Genomic DNA, 17,429 nt, shown 5'->3' with positions numbered 1-17,429 from the left:
TGAAAATAGGCAAAGGGAAGGACGTCAGTCATAATGCAGCAGCACGTTGGCTGATGGGAGAGAGGGATCCTACTGTAATTTGCCAAAAGGACTAAGCTTCAAAAAAATGCTACTTTCTGATTTATTTGCAGGGGTGGGGAGTAAGGGATGGGACTGGTGTGACTGCTCTGTTCACACTGGGAAGAAGTTCTGCTGCCATGTGTGGTGTGAGGCAGCAGGGAAACAGACACGTTCTGGGATTTGTGTCCTTTTCCTGTCACTCACTCACTGAAGTTCAGGAATTAAAGGTAAAAACCTTACAGCAGGAGACGGGGATATTTTTGAATTTTTTACATTTTTATGTGTGTGCAACTGACAAGTTTTTAGCCAGTGCTTTCTCTGCTGCACTGCTCAACAACTGTCCTGGAGTAATTGTGTTAGTAATAATATAGGAGAGAATTCATGAAGTGTAAAGACCTATGGTACCCCGTGTGTTTTACTGGTGCCAAATGTTTTATTTAACTGACCACCATCCAGTAATTTTCTGGCACCCGTCTTGTGTAAATGTATGAGTTTCCAAGCTGAATAGCTGGAGGAGGAACGAGGAGCTGCTCAGCTGTGCAGGAGCCCTGAGTACAGGCTGGTGTGTAAGGAGCGAGTGGTTAGAGCTGGGTAAGGCAGCTGTGTCGCAATGAGTCCAAGCAAAGTATTTTCAAGCTTTGATAACAGAGATGCAGAAATACTGGTATAGTTAAAACTTCACCTTAAAGTGGGATATTTTTCTGGTATTTCAGTAGTCTTAATGTTTATCCCTTCAAACTTACCAGATGTTGCGTATTGTGGGAATTCCTGAGTGCTGCTTTTCTTTGAAACACCATCGAAGAGTTCCCCACTTTGAATTACATCAGAGTATTCCTGATGCAAGACACGAGTTTGGTGACAAACCCTGCTATTAAAGAAAACTGGAAAGGAAAAGAAAGCACCTTTTTCTTCTATTGATTCAGACAGATGCATTGTATGTAGAAAGCTTAGATCCCCTGAGACCTTAACCTTCCCCAATATAGGGTTTCACTTCCCTCACTGATCATGCATGTTAGTATGCTATCTGAAATTGAGAAATTGAGCTGTTTTTCTGTATCTGTTATTCTGCAGCAATTAGGAAGAAAAAAAAATAATAAAAAAATCTTGTGGTTGAGATGGTGGCAGGAGGGAACTCAAGAAAGTAAGTGTGCACATGCCTGTGCATGCTTATCGCTTGTTTGTCTTGGGGTATGTTATCCATCCTTTGATGGATAGGCTGTCAAATGGCTCCATGTTTGTGTGATTTTGTCACCCATACTTGCCTGGAGATGCTATGATGATGTTGGACCAGGTGTGGATGCCTCATGGTTGGCTTAGTGCAGCCAAACAGAACCTGATATTAATGACGTGCAGCCAAGCTAGCAAATGCACAAAGTAGCCTGAATGCATACGTATGCATATACGTATCTCCACCTACATTTATGGCATGATAATTTTTTGTATTAGATGATCAGGGATATCTAACGGGAAACTAATGTTTTTGAAGTAGTGTTTACTCACAAGACTGGAGACTGAAATGCAGTAATGATACAACTGGAAGCTTCAGAAGTTGGGGTATGCATTAATTACTTCAACCCTGTCAAAAAGGTATTTCTGCTTCAAGGATAAGTTTGTCTATCACTTCTGTATGAGAGAGGTGTGGAGAAACATCTGTGATCACCCTACTGAACTTAAAACAGCGAGTTTGTTGTAAATTGGAGAGGAAAGACGAATTCAGTTTTTTGTTTTTTCCTTTTTTTTTTTTTTTTTTCAGGGCCTTGCAGGACTACTTTAAAAATGAACAAAAGAAAAAGAGGAATATTTAAATGTGAAGAAGGCAAGTTGATTGCATGATTTTTTTTTTTCTTTGCACCCTTGTTCCACTTCCTTGATTATAATGTGTTGCTCACAGCTTTTTGTATTACCTTTTTGGATGGTCAATAAAGCAGAATATAATAGTTTCTTAATTGGTACATCATCCATTGGGAGAAAAGCCTATGCCTATTGAGTTTTCCTTATAGCAGATTACATCATGAATAATTCTGAGTACTGTATGTAGTCTTGTATCACTTTAACAAAAATACCGTCTGCTTTTACACACAGCTATTGTTCTGTGCTCTGATCTTTACTGATCAGAGGATGGAAAATGCTAATTAATACATTCAATCTGACTGAAGCATAGAAAGAGACAAGGAGGCAGTGTGTGATCCGGAAAGGAGTGGACGCGAAAAGAAGGCACCAAGAAGGTTTCCAGCCCAGTGCTAGGAGTACTCTTGCTCTCTTATGATAAGTATGAAGAAAAGCAGAGGAACAACTGGAGACATAATGTGCAGTTTGATAAATAAGAGAGTTGCTGGAGGGAACCATAATGTGAATTGCGCATTTGATGGCTTGGATAAATCCCTCAAGCTGCTGTTTTTGTTAGAGATTTAAAGGCATTTCATTATTCACTGACAATTCTTCTGCAATGCATTAGGGGAAATTACTTCTTTATGGTGTCCCTTCAGTTACTGTCAAATTTATACCAGTTTGATCTAATACGTTTCTTCATACAGTATGAAGTGGGTTATCCAGAAGTACAGCAAACCAATGGAGAATGTAATAAAGGGTGATTCTGCTTGCTGTCTGCTTGTGGTTTCCCTTCTCCATTCTATAGGTGTATGCGTTTTGTCTTTGTTGCTGTAGCACGAATATTTTTTGAAGTCTTTGATGTTTTCCATTTTTTCTGTTTACCTTGAGGCAAAAATAAGCCATTCCTTTGGTGAGATATTCCAGTAAAACTTCACCCTTTTAAGTACTTTTTTTTTCTTGTTTCTTGGCTTGGCTTGTGCTCATTGGAGAAAAACAAGTAATAAAATGAATATACTGTTATAGAGCTGGAGCTGACAGAAAGCAACTGGTCTCTGTCAGCCCTCCAGGATGTACTGCATTTTGGTGACAACTAGGCTGGCATTTTGTTCCTGTTTTTGTTTTTTGCTCTTGACCAAACACAAATAGTAGGTGAATGAGATATATAATCATTAGATTTAAACCACGTCCATCTTGGGAGTTGTGGTAGATTAAATGAAGGTTTGAACTTAAAATATACAAACTGTTCTGCAGTAACTTTCCACGCTGAGGCAGAATTTTAAGGGCTCTCATACCTCATTGAACTCTTTTTCTTTGACTGAGGAATTCATAATCCTTTGAATTAACTGTGATATGGTTCACTAATATAGCACATGCTGCAAGTATAGCATTTTGAGACGGTAGGGATAAATGTGAATTAATTGCTTAAAATACAAATGCTACATTTATTGCTAGTCTTCTAAGTTATTTCAGTGTAGTTATTTGTGCCTTTGGCTCTCTTCCCAATTTTCCTAAACATCATGTCTAACTAGTATTTAAAGATGATGATGTTCCTGATGTCTAAGTAAATTGTTGAAAATCCCTGGCAGCCACTTACTCCTCAGATGAAGATTTGAGTTACTCCAAGGCAGCTGGGGTGTATTTTTTTTTGTTCAGCCCATCAATCTCTAAATTGCATTCACTCCTATGCTTCATTTTGTTTTAGGGATGCCACATTACATATCAACTCTTTGAGCCAGACTGTGATACTTCATGTCTCTCAAAGCCTTCCAAACTTTCTTGGATGAACCACTGGCAGCCTGTGGGCCTTTGGCAACCTCTCACAACCAGGCTGTGATCAAATTCTTCCTCGCAGAAGTCTAGGATGATACATACTTGATTAGGATCTTGTTTCTGCTCACTGAGTTCTTTCGTACAAAGGTCTTGGTGGCAGGCAGGAGAGGTTGGCTGAAAGGTCTGGAAGCTGCACGTCCCAACTGTGCTGAGGTTAGAAGCATCAAATGATCAAAGGCTGAGACTTTTTTTTTTTTTTACTGTCAGGAGTGAATGAAATTCTGTGGTAGTGTGTGCACAGATCTGCCACACCCATGACTGCACATAACTCAAAAAATCACTTTCAGAAAAAGGACAGAGAATAGCTAATATAAGGAAAACTGCAATTTTGTATTTTATCAATGATGCAATTTTTGCATTTTGTAATTATGGATGTTCCTGTAGCCAAATTAATGTTGAGATCACAGAGCTGGGAGCAAATCCTGAAGTCTGGTTCTGGGTCAGGAATTGAAAGCCCCTGGGGTTCAAAGTGGGAGATAAGTTGGAATCTGCAGTTCTCCAAGCGTGCGTCAAGCTAAAGCAGTAAACTCTCCCTCTCTCCCTGCTTCATGTACTTGCCTACAGACATTATGCAGCTGATCCTCAGCTGTGTGCAAGGTGCACTGCCTCAAGGCAGCCAACTGTACCCACAGGCCAAAATTCCTGCAGTGAGAGGATTTCAAGGTTCTGGCTTTCACCCCTTTCTCCCAGACAGGCTTCCATGGCAGGCAAGGGCCTGACTGAGACTCCTCTATGTATTTACCAGGCACAGACCCCACTCCTGGGGGAAAGATTTCTGCTTTCTTCTTCTGTCAGGGTATTAAGCGCTGGATCCTGCTGCTGGGTGTTACAGAGAAGAGAAAAGTGGACTGGGAGGTTGTGTGGCCAAGGATGGGTTGGAGGTCAAAGCAACATCTACTGTTTGTCAAGGCCTTTTCATTTCAGGCAAATGGTCTTCAAGCTTCTTAAATGACACTTGGGGGTGTTTGAGTTGTTACTGAAATGCAGCCATTTCCAGAGTTAGAGGCACAGACAACATAATAGCATGCAGAAACCCCACAGTGCCAGAAAGTGGAAAATAGTGGTCTCCAAGTGGTACTACAGGAGGGATTTCAAATAGAGATTTGATGCTACTTAGACTAATTGCTGGGCTGATTAGCCTGCAGTCTTTGCTTCTGGTTCTGTTCTTTGCCTTGGCTTAAAAGCTTCTTGTCTGCTGTCCTCTTCCATCAAGAGCATTTATAGTCAGTTATTGCAGTCGTGGCCCTGCTACACCCAGCAGCCCTACCTTGGCTTGCTGTTTGTGTGCTTGTTACACACAAATTGCCATGTTTCACTCTGCTGGTTTAACTGTTTGTTAATTAGGCATTTTCTAAGCAGTAGTGCCAGGTAGGAATAAATCTGCTAGAAAGCAATATTGCTCGAGTTTTCCAGTTTTTGTGCATGGGTAACATCAGGTCAACAGTTATTTGTCTTCTGCATTTAGTGAAACTGGGGCTGAATGAGGTGTCCTGGAAAGGTATAAATGTATCTGAAGTATTAGCATTCAGAAATAGTAAAACAAACAAACGAAAAAAAAAAAAAACACAACTCAGAACATTATGCATTGGAAGCTTTAGCACAATCTGATATACTATCTATTACAGTCAGTTTTTAGGTAAATGATGGCATTAAAATACTCTCAAGGCCTGGAGTCTCACTTCTTTGGCTTCCTTCCCCTTCTTCGCCTTTTCTTGCCTCACCACACCCCACCACCCCTATTCTCTCTCCAGATCCTCCCCCCCCCACCCACAAAAAAAAAGAAAAAAGGAAAAAAGAAATCTGTAGTTCTATAATTTATGAGACAGTCTCGTAAATTACCATGGTGGAGTTAGTTGTCCAACTGCCTGTGACCTGCTGGGTATTTGTTGGAAAAAAATAATGAATTCTAAGAGTTTCATGAATCTTAATGTGAATGATTCTCCATCTGAAAGTTTGGACTGGATTGATTATTCCCCAGTTTGAAATATTTCCCTCTTCTATTCCAAGAGTAGTAACATTAACCTATTCTTAGGGAACCTGTCACCCAAAATGCAGATAGCAAAGAGTTGGAGAGAAGAGCTGGCAATTCACCCATAATTTCAAAATGTTATTGGTCTTAGGTTACCATGTTAAAAGGAAGCCAGGATCATTTAACGCATGACTTACTAACCAAGAAAGGAGCTAAATTTAACAGAGGACATTCAAAAAATTTTTCAACCAATGCTAGTGTTGATGTTTGTATCCTGAACTGTATGTAACTGGAGTTGTTTCGTGAACTGGACCTGGGAGTCTGAAAACCATCTTGTTTCTCTGGCTTGTAAATGAACGTGCTTTGCAAAAGTGTGCTGAGATAATTGTGTCCTTTGTAATGAGTTTCAGTACTCACTCAGGCCTCCCATCAATAGTACCAAGCTGGATATGCAAGGTATCACTGAGAAAGGACAATATTGTCTTGTCCCTTTGGGAGGGGCAAGTACGTTCAAGGAAGAGGATGCATATGGATGGGATAAAGCAGCATAATAAATGCTCTGCATACTCCTAATTCTAAACTATGAGATTTCTGCCTTAGTGCAATGTTTGTGATACAAAAATCCGTAAGAGGGAGAGGGCAGGGCCATTCAGTTGTCATCTGCTTGTGTCCACAGACATCTTGCAGACTCTTAGGGTTTCTTTAAGCCAACTTTAAGGATAGAGATGGTGCCTGTGTTCCTGAAGTTGGGAGACACCCTTAGGCTCTCTTAGGACTGTGTGGGAGTTGCCATGTGTATAAGGATGAGATTGTGATCTGTGAGAGATGTTATGTTCCGGCTGCTGCTTTGGGTTTGTGTTTGAGAGTCTCTGGTTAATGTAAGCCATCTGAATCCTGCATTTTCAGTATGTTTTTTTGTTAAGAGTTAAAAAGATCCACACACACCCTGTTCCAAGGTCAGAATTAACTCCAAGCCTGCAGCCAAAATCTGTATAGCCTGGGAGATCCAACTTACAGCTGATAACCCACATACTCGGAAGGATGTTTATCAGCAAGAATCCCTTTCTTCTTTTCATCTTAGTTCATCTTTACTTTTCATCTTAGTTCACTTATTTTCAGGTGGTGAGAGGTGTACCTTTATAATGCTTTAAAAGTTTTAAAATGGGACTAACAGCTGAGAAGCAATGCAAACAAAATGAAGGCAGTACAGCTGGGGACACAATGCCTGCTCCAGACTTGCTCCCCTGAGGTGAGGAAACTCCCATTCATCTTAATGCATCTGCTTCCTCAGGTAAAGCTGCCTTGTACAAATAATGGCAGGAGGTCAGCATCTTCTCTTTGAGCTGAATGGCTAACAGAAAAGGTCCGATAATGCTCTGGTGGCTTTTTTTACTTAAAAGATAAATAAATAAATAAACAAGATTATCTTGTGGGGCTGAGTGGTTGCTTGATCTGAAAAAAAAATAATAAAATTATTTTCCTTACCTGCTTTACCTTGTCTCTCCTCAGCCCCTGGAAAGAGATACAGAACTGAAATCAAGACAGGGTATTGAGAGAAACTGTGCTCCTCACATATGGGGCAGCTGAAGAAGTCTAGCATCTGATAGTAATTGATTAGTAAATTAAATTTTAACAACCTAGAGGCTGCACACGGTCCAGCCCTGCTCCCCTAATATAAATCATTCAGATTTGCAAATACGAAACACATGTTTTTCTGTCTGACCTTCTCTTTTATGGAGCAGTGGAGATTGCAAACGCAGATGCTCAGGTTTGTCTGCTTTCCTGGCCGCCAAGGCCGCAAATGGCAGCTTTGCTCTCGGAGCACACGTTACGTTGATGTTGCTTTGCGACCTGGAGAAGAGATACGGCGGCAGGCAATAAAGCTGGGCTGGAAGCTGCTCAGACAGCCTCGCTCCCTTTAGGCCTTGTTCACCCAGAGCGGAGCTGTGACCTCCTGCCCTGAAGCCCGGCTCCTCTTCCCTTCCCTGCCACGGGCGGGAGGAGGACACAGCTGCCTCCATAACCTGGCTGACAGCAGAAGGCAGGCAGTCACCTGCTGTCTCCACCAGCAGTAAAGTGCACGTTTTGCCTGTTTCCTAGCTGGTTTGGCTTAAACCCAGCAGTCTTGAAGCACTCAGTCTCCGGCGGCTGAGGCAGGTCCTTTCCCCACGCTCCTTATTTTAGCTGCGAGCTCCAACGTGGACCTGGGCACCACCACAGCTAATGCTGCTCACCCTTTTCCTGGAGGTGTTTAATGACTAGTTTAATGAGCAATTAAAGATAGTTTTCCCCTTGAGAGCTGAAGCCAGCCTGTCTTTATACCCCTGGAGGAAGGTAGGGCTCTCCATGTGTACCGTTTCTTCCCTTTCTCATCGGAAGGGCATGTCCCAGTCTGACACCTAATTTCTAGCACTCTTATTCTGGAGCAGAAGTGGAGACAGCATGTTTAAAGCCTCAGATCTACTCTGACTGCAGTCAGTGGGAATTTTCCTATGTAGGTGCTAAGTATTATTCAGTGTAAGCAAAACTTGGCCCGTTACTTTTAACTTATTTTCCATTATAAATCAAATCCCTTCTCTAATTTTTGCCTGAAATCTTTCCTCCTACAGAGGAATTTGTTGTAGCTCTAAAGTTGCCATGAGGTATTCCAGCCACGAAAGCTTGAAAATAATTTTCTTCCCTTTTAGAAGTCATGTTTCTCAGGGAATCTAACTTGCCCTAAAACTTCTGAATGTGATTTATTGATGTATTACAACCCAGAGAGTAGTTCTGCTGGTTGTTGGGAGAGCAAATGGATTGAGTTCTGAGGCCAACAGCTTTGTAGGCTGAGGTGTTAGCAAAGCATTTAAAGCTCTCTCTGTGTTACTGATGAAGGAACGTGTTTTAACACCCACGTATCTCTGCTCTCCAGAGTTTAATAAGACAGCAAGAAAGATTTAGGTCCTGAGCTTGAACTCACACCAAAATAAAGCAAGCCCAGACTTAAGTGGAAGCTGGGGAGTGCTTTCCCTTGGGAGCATACAGCACTATGAAGGGGCGCCGTGGGATTCTCCTTCAGGGACAGCAAGCTGTACCTCCATATCTTCCATTGCACTCTCCCATCAGGGTGTTGGTGATCTGTAACACCCCGTGCAGGAATCCAGGAGAGAAAATAGGTACAGTGAGGAGGAAAGCAGCAAGAAGCCAAAAACTGAAGACGTGCAGAGGTTGAAGTGTGGAGCTGGACTGTCATTTCAACCTCTAAGAAGACAATGCTTTTAAATAATGGCTGAAGACTTCCAGTGCTGCCTGTCCACACCTGTGGATGGGATGGGGCAGTAAGGACACATCAGTGGGACAAAGGAGTCAGTACAGAGGATCCATCATAGACATTGTGTGTGGTTTGGGAGTCCTACACTACCTAGTTGTAGGCTGGTCCTGAGGATCTTCTGTACTTCTCCATGCTTGGCCATGTCACACCTCCTCCCCAGATGGAAAAGGGCTGAAGGCAAAAGAAATCTGGTCATACGGACTGAATGCCTTTAAGTGGTTATAACACATTAAATGTACACCTGCAGTGCACTCACTGCATTAATTTCATACAAAATAGGTTTAGTTCATGTGCTACAGAACCTCTCCATGATGCTAATCAGTTTAATAAGACAGTCTAGACCACTAGTATGGTCTAGACTGGACCCAGAGCTGGGAGGTTAGAATTAGGTGCTCTTTAAGGTCTCTTCCAACCTAAATCTTTCAGCGATTCTATGAAAGTCCTTGTGAAATTGTCCTCAGTCCCACACTCCAAATCCAGATGACAATGCTAATGCTGTAGACACACCAGTGACAGGAAAAATACATATTTAAACGTTACTGCAAAGGGGAATCCCAAGAGAGCTGTGTGATGCCTTTGCACTTAGCAACACTCAGAAAAATTTTGATCTAGAAGTATTTCATGGCCATATAATGTCTGGAGAATTGTTTTGAGGTGGGAGGGAATCCTTTCAAAAACTTTGAAGATTCAGTTGCATGACAGTTTATTCATGCAACTGGTGCTACAGGTTGCAGTTAAGCATTGATGTGGATGTTCACAAATCATCTTAAATCTTAGTCACATTAGGGATTACACAAGGTATGTGAAGCTGCCTCTATTCAGACTGCTGTCAGCAGTATTTCGTTTACTTCTTTCTTGTTCAGGATGCTCAGCATCTTTTATGCATGGGGCTATGGCATTATGATGATGATGATTTATTTTAAAAGATAGAGCGCTCATTCCCAAGCTGCTGGAGTCCTTACCAAAGTTAAATAAGGCTATGGAGTAGATGAGTACAGGATGAAGGTGGAAATTAATTTTTCACCTACTGAATGTTTTTAATGTTAATGCCATCTTTTTTAACACAAGATTCCTGTACCACCCTATTAATAATAGCAGAATGTGCTAATATTAATGTATCTTGAAATGGAAGAAGACCTTTCCACTCATTGCAGCAATGTCTTCAGGACTATGCAGTCATCTCTCCTAGAGTGCAACAGTGCACAGAGATATTAATTTTATGTAGGAAGACAGATTGATGTACTTTTTTTTTTTTCTCCAAAGTAACTGGATTATGTTATTTGAGACTTTTTTTTTTTTTTTTTTTTTTTTTTTTAATTGCTCGTTTTAGGCTTTTAAACCTGATGATATCGGTCATTAATGCCCTTTAGTGTAGAAATTAAAAGCTAAGGTTCCTGTATGAATTGATGTTGGATGACAAATTCCTGCATTTCAGTATCATTTCGATTTGCACGTTGTTACTGTCTGGATGTGGTTAGTAGTTCTGCATTCATTTAAAGCAATAACACTGGTTTTTATTGTTTTTTTTTTTTTTTTTTTTTTTTTTTTACCTCTGAGGGAAGAAGTGTTAACAGCAGTCTTGCTTATGAAGTAATGCAAGAGAATGATAGCACTCTCAAGTTCTCATTTGCGGTGATGCTTGCAACCAAGCCATCTCTCATCTTAGGCTGAGCACAGCCACCAGGCTCATGAAGCCAGACTCACAGCCCATCAGTTGTGAGCTGTTCCCCAGTCTCTCCCTGCTGTGCAGGCTGGCTTTGTTGCCCTGCTGCCGAAGACTTTCTAAAATCTAAGTGGCATGTTGCTTTATTCAGCAACCAAACCCTTTCTTGTAGCTGTAGTGCCTCCTGTCAAGCACAAGGCCATCTAAAAAGCCAGCCATAGTGTTTGTCCTTGTTATTTTGTTGTGGCCATTAGAGCTGCGGGGCTGGGGCCGCAGGTAGGGATGGGTCTATGCAGGCTCATGTAGTTGGCTCTGGAGACCAAACCTCTCATGTGAAGAATGAGCAATGTGTGTGTCTCTGTGAGATCTGACACTTTCGGAAAAAGTGAGAAAGATGGGCATCTCTCAGTCTTTACCTGGATCACTTTCCTGGTCTGGGTAGGACTGAGTGCTTGCTAAATTCTTGAACTGTCAGCATGAGCCACTAAGGGTACTGCTCCAAAATACTTGTGTTTGGGGTTCTCCTAAGAGAAGAGACCAGCTACGATGTAAACTCATCCCATCTGCTATATTTCTAAATAGTCCCTAAGCAGTCTTCCTGGAGGAAACATCAGAGATTGCTTTTTGAAATCACAAAATAATTAAAGCTTGGCATCTGCTGAAAGAAGCCATACTATAAACCTGCCAATGTAACAAATATGTACACAATATATAAGCAATTCGTATGAACATTTGTAATATATACAAATATAAGCACTATATTACCATATACAGCATTTCTTTGTGCAGTGTCACACAGACATGATGCAGAATGCCAGTGTGCATCTCTGTATTCTTGCCTGGTGGCTACATGCAATATCTAACAGGAGAGACTACATGGTTTCAAGCATAGCTACAAACAAGACTGTTTGGACGGGGGTTTCACTGCTGAAGGCTAACATATTATTGCCTCTCTTCTTAATTAAGTCCATTCTTAACACTTTTTCCCTCAGAAATGAGACTTAGGTGTACAGTGCGAGCCCACCCCCAGTTTCTCTAAGAGAACAAAGTTTCTACCACAAATTTATTGTGCTTTACCTCTCTAAGGGCCTTATCTTCACATACTTACATATAGAGCTTCCAGTTTTTTATTCCCTTTGGTTTAGTTTATTCTTTTCCTAGAATTGTCCAGGAGGTGCAGACAAACCTTCATTGTGACAAGATCACCCTCTTTTCCCACAGTCATCTCTTTCACCCCTTAAATCTTCCTCCCATACTTACTTACCAAGCTAGCTGTACCTGTTATGCCCTGCACACTGGGTGCAGGCATTGGTCTGGCTTGAGCATCTAGGCCAGCAAGCAGATGACAGCACAGAGCCAGACCTGCCACTACACTAGTGGATTTTTTCCCTCTTGTGTGCAGCCAAGAGTACTGAGTGTGGTTTGGACCCTCTTGTTGGGGATGAGAAGCTGAATGGGACATCTTAAAGCTTATGGGCACAGCTGAGCTGTGATCTGCTACCCTGCCCTGGCAGCTGCAAATTCCACTTGTCACCCAAAGCTTTTCTTTCTATGTTGTATGATTATTCATATACCTAAAACTATATGTATTCTTCCCCCTTTTCATTCCAGCCCCTGAGGAATCGGGAAGATAAATTGTATTTAATGTCAGCCCAATTGTCTGAGATTTTGAGTGTGAAGTGGGGAGTCCCTTGGAGAGGGCTGGAAATCCTCCAAGCTCATAAGACCTGCAGACTTTAGGGAGCTGTTGCATACAGTTTTTCAATGTGGATTTCTTGCCAGATCAGCTCTGAAAGAGATTAGAGGTCGTTGTGATGAAAGCTGAAGAAGGCTGAATGCTAAAGAAAATATAACAGCTGCTGGAATGTGCAAACCTGAGGTCACAGCTATACAGGATTGAGGAGAGGGATCCAAGAAGTAGGAGTTCATGGTCTGATACTGAAATTATATTTTACAGGGCTGTACAATGTGACTTCTTCTGATGAGCTTGTAAAGAGCTTGTCAAAAGCCAAATCTCTAAATCTACATGCCTTTCAAATACTGGCTTGTGCCATTGCTATCTGATCCTAGCTGATACCAGGCCTCCAACCTTTCTTTGCCTTCCACTTACATTTTCCCAGTGCTCCCACTGATCTGTGCATTTCAGAGAAGGGTCTGGCTGGTGCTTCAATCACTTTCCTTCTGTTTTCATTAAAAAATGCTGCCAGCCGCCTCATATAGGCAATGGGGTGACCTGTTCAGTTGGCTTCAGATAGGAATAGCTCTAATATTTCACATCCATGTAAGTCTTACTGAACTGGTTTATCTTACTTTGAGCATGGCAGCTGCAAATTAGTGAAGTGTTGGCTAGTGGTGAGCAGAGAGAGACCCAACTGTACAAATTGGCTGGCTCTGGAAGTAAGTCAGAGTTAAATAAGCCAGGAGAATGGGCAACTCCCTGGAAAAATGCTTGGCTGAAAAGGAGATCGGGTCTTCTGCCTCTCAATTGCAACCTTTTTTTTTTTTTTTTTTTTTTTTAATTATTATTATTATTTTTTTTAATTTAAAAAATTTTTAAGCACCTAGAAATCCCAGGGGGCTCCAGCTCACCTGGATGATCTCTATGTAATCTCTGTGATCTAATTAAACATTAAGACATCTCCCAGCAAAATGTCCTTTTCCTGCTGCTTGCTTGTTCCTCTTTTAGGGCAATGCCTATCTCCAGGATTTTTTTTTTCTGCTTGTTGAAATCCACTCATAAATAGCACGTTTCTCTCTCTAAATGAGATATAATTCTTCAATCTACATTATTTCAAAAGAGTTAGCAAGCATAAATACAATCCACAGCCCCTATTTTCCATCTGTTTTCCTACAAGGTCTCTTGCAAGTTCCATTACAAAGGCTGTTCTCTGGGAACCTGGAGAGGCTGTGTTGGTCTCCAAGACAGAGCCAGGCAGATTCACCTATCCAGGATCTGCTTGTAATTTTACCTTGTTGCTCTACTTATAGTTCAGCAGCTTGGAGATCACTTCTGCCTTATGTTACTGAAGAAAGAAAGCAAAAAGCTTGTGATTTGCATGACCCACATAACCCACATTTTCTGTAAACTAATTATTTTCTGTACAGCACTTGCCTTATGCAATGAAATCACCACTTTCCTGGTGCAATTTCTTTGTCCCAGTGGTGCAAAGCTGTAAAGACAACATAACCATTGATGACTGGTGATCAACTGCTGCTGGGACACATCGTATTTATAATCCTAACACTTGATTAGGTGCTGGATGGTGTCTGGTAAGGCCTCTGTGATCATTTGGTGAACTTGAGTAGCTCTATTTTTTTTTTTTTTTTAATAAATATAAAAGTAAAAATAAAAAAGCTTAAAGAATTATGTCATAGACCTGTTTCCTAAAACCCAATTCTCTTCTAGGGCATGCGCCTTTGTTATATACTTTAAGTCAGTAGATGTTGAGCTTTTAGATGTCTCCAAAGAGTTTAAATCTTGCTATTGACAGGCACTGCTGATGCTAAAGATGCTAAGAGGTAGGCAGTTCTTTATGAACTATGCAATTGTGCTGGCCAGACAATTATACTTCCTCCATAATACTTAGGGTCTGTTCTGAAGGGCTCCCTGTGTTTTCTGCAGCAATGCTGTGTCTAATGCCTCACTGAAACATTTGGACAAGGATTATCCCGGCTCTAGAAGGGCTGATCGCTTTATGGTGACATGGCCCTACATGGTCAACCTGTTGCTGAGGGATGACCAGAGAGCACGGGGGTCTGAAGACATTTCATTTGACCCAGGGTGAAACATGCAACTACGAAGAATTTTATGGGACAGGAATGCCACAAAAAATGGAATGCCAAAGATATTTTTTTCCCCTCCATCTTTTCACCTCCTACCCTCCCAGCCAATATTCACTCAGGGCATGGAGAAGCATGCTTAGACAGTCAGAAAGAACAACATCTGTAAAACCTCAGGGGAGCAGGCTGCAGCATATGGTTTGGTTGAGGACTTCTGAAGAATTTCATCAGTAATAAAGTCTCACCCAAATGTTGGTTTTGACAGCACTGTAAGTCCTGTTGAAAACCACTCTCAGCCATTTTATCAGCTGTAATCAGCACCTGGACAGATTTAAGAAGTAATAGCTACACCAAAAATGCAATCAGTACTCTCTGCAGGAACAGGTTGAGGAACTAACACTTCCCCAGGAGATGGAGCAAGAAGATAGCATGTTGCAGACATCTTTATGAACAGAGGCTGACACAGCCAGAGAGAGAGAAATTAAGCAAAATAGTTTCAATGCAAAACGCTGGTCTTGAGGAACCAGCAGAGTATAAAGTGAGTCCCAGAGGTGAGGATCACAGAATCAGGGGGTTTGGGAGGGACCTCTGGAGGTCCCAGAGTAGGTCCTGCTCAAGACAAGACCAGGTTTACAGCTGCACCACCTTGCTTGGGGTAATTTGTCTGAGCCTTGAATGCCTTGAATGATGAAGTCACCATGGGTGTTTGACCTCCCTCATGGTAGAAAACAAACCAACAAAAAGGGAATTCTCAAATCTAGGGGAATTTCCAGTGTTGCAACTTGTCTCTGTTGTTTCCTTTCCCACCATGGTGGGACTTGGAGAGAAGTGTGGCTCCATCTTCTCTATAGCCACCTACCAGGTGTTTGAAGGCAGTAGTTAGCTTTCCCTTTAACCACCCTATGTCTCTCTGTCTCTCCATTCTTGTTCCCCGGCACTGCTTAATGTTTTATATTGCTTTCAGAGGCTAGACTTGAGGTCAGGAAATGTAGGCTTGTCCCATGAGCTGGATCCCGGTGAGCAGCGTGCGGAGTGCCAGCAGCGGAAGGGGAGTGTGCGGATGGAGGGGTGTTGCAGGAAGAGGGGGGACTTCTATTTTAAATGATTGTGTTGATCAGCACTCAACCTTTCCTATGGCCAGGAACTTGAATAGCACTAAATCTTGATAGCAACCGTCTGGAAACTTGTGTTAGTGATTACTGCTGGAAGGGGTCAGCTTCATGCTTTATAACGTTCTCAGTAGAGGCAGCACAGTCAGGTTTCATACACACCCTCTCTGTAAAGGGAATTTTCTTTTTACTGGTGTTGGTGTTTCCCAGGAAGTGTGCATGATGCAGGACCAGGTGCAATAGTGTACCAGTAGAAGTGTACCAGTAGAAGTGTACCAGCCCACTGATTAACTCAATGTGGCTTTTGATCTTTTTTTGTTTGTTTGTTTGTTTGTTTTTGACTCATTTCTTTGTAAATGTGACCATTGCAGGAGGTGACCAAGTGGAGAGTGGATGGGCTTGTGCAACATGTACTGGGTGTGAAGCCGCATTATTTTTGCTGGTTGGTAACAGCTTGGGAGAGAGAGGGGAGGCCTAGGGGTGCCTTCCAGGAACAGAAATAATCAGATGCTTGTGCTGCAGCTCAGAGTTCAATTTGTATTCCACTGGCTTTTTTTCTAAAAAAAATCAAATAAATAAATAAATAAAAATAAAAATACTGCACTTGACATCTGAACCAGTTCTCTTCTGGTTTTATATGGAACTGGGATATACATTACAGTTCCTTTGGGAATCCATACTTCAGACTTTTTGACTTCTGTGAGTCTAATTTCTCAATCTGACTGTTCCATTAAACATAAATTGAATGAGGCTATAAACACCTGTAAGTAAATGTCTTAATTGTTATGTCAACAACGTAAGCATATATGGCTTTTTAAATGGCACGAAAGACCAAATCTTCCACAAAATGGCTTGGAATCTAACTATACAAATGAAAAACTTCTTGCCAAGTCTTGCTTAAATGTAGCACACATTTTTATTACCAAAAAAAAAAAAAAAAAAGTGAATTGCCAAGGTTTATTTTTTCTCCTGTAGGTGACATCATTAAAATATACTGACAGAGGTGGTAGGAGAAGAGGAACCCATGTCCCTGCTCTGAAGCCTGTCTCCATTAGCTGCTGCTTGTCTGAAATTCGAGTGCACCTGGACCGAGATTTATTCTCCGTCAGTCTCAGTGCCTTTGTGACAAGTGATGCTGGGTGCCACAGCAAAGCTATACACATTATTTTCATGCATAGTGTCTGCAGGGTTAGAGCAAGTCAGGTACAATGCAGAGTCCTCGTGAGTTGTGTTGTGTGTGGCTGCCTTTGTCACCCCCTCCTCAATGATTTCCCCCCAGTTTCCTCTTTACTGCTGCCTCTTTTTTTTTTTTTTTATTTGTAGAGCTTATATGAGGTAGGGGTTAAGCAAATAAAAATATGTCAGTTTTCATCTGTTGATTGAATTCAACTATAGCCATGGGAAACAGGCTTTTGAAAGTCATAAAGTAGAGTGTTGGCTCAGGCTGACTCACAGTGTCTGAATCTTGGTGAAGCGCAGCCAAATCATGATGTTGATTAGGTAAAACAGTCCTTGGTCTATTTTGATCCATCATGAAAGGTTTCATAAACATAGGTTGGGAAAACTGATGAAGAAAAAACAAAAAAGCTTCGGTTCATAGTAAGCAGTGTATTGAGAACTGGCAAATCTCTCTGCTTTGTGGACCTTCCAGATGAATTTGTAATAGCAGAGAAGGAATGTTTTTGGAGATAGGTGTTGCCAGCTGAAACAGAAAACACATTACTGTAAACAGCAGTGGTTACATTTGATTTTTTCACAGAATTAAAAATGACGTTTTTCCTTTAACAAACCCTCATGTTTCTTCCTGGTCACCCTTGCATCATTTTTCCATATTACCTGTTGCCATAGTATCCAAGTAATGATGCCAACATGATTCAA

Source organism: Aythya ferina (assembly GCF_964211825.1).
Source record: "Aythya ferina genome assembly, chromosome: 2".
Taxonomy (NCBI): domain Eukaryota; kingdom Metazoa; phylum Chordata; class Aves; order Anseriformes; family Anatidae; genus Aythya; species Aythya ferina.
This window is presented reverse-complemented; position numbering follows the sequence as displayed.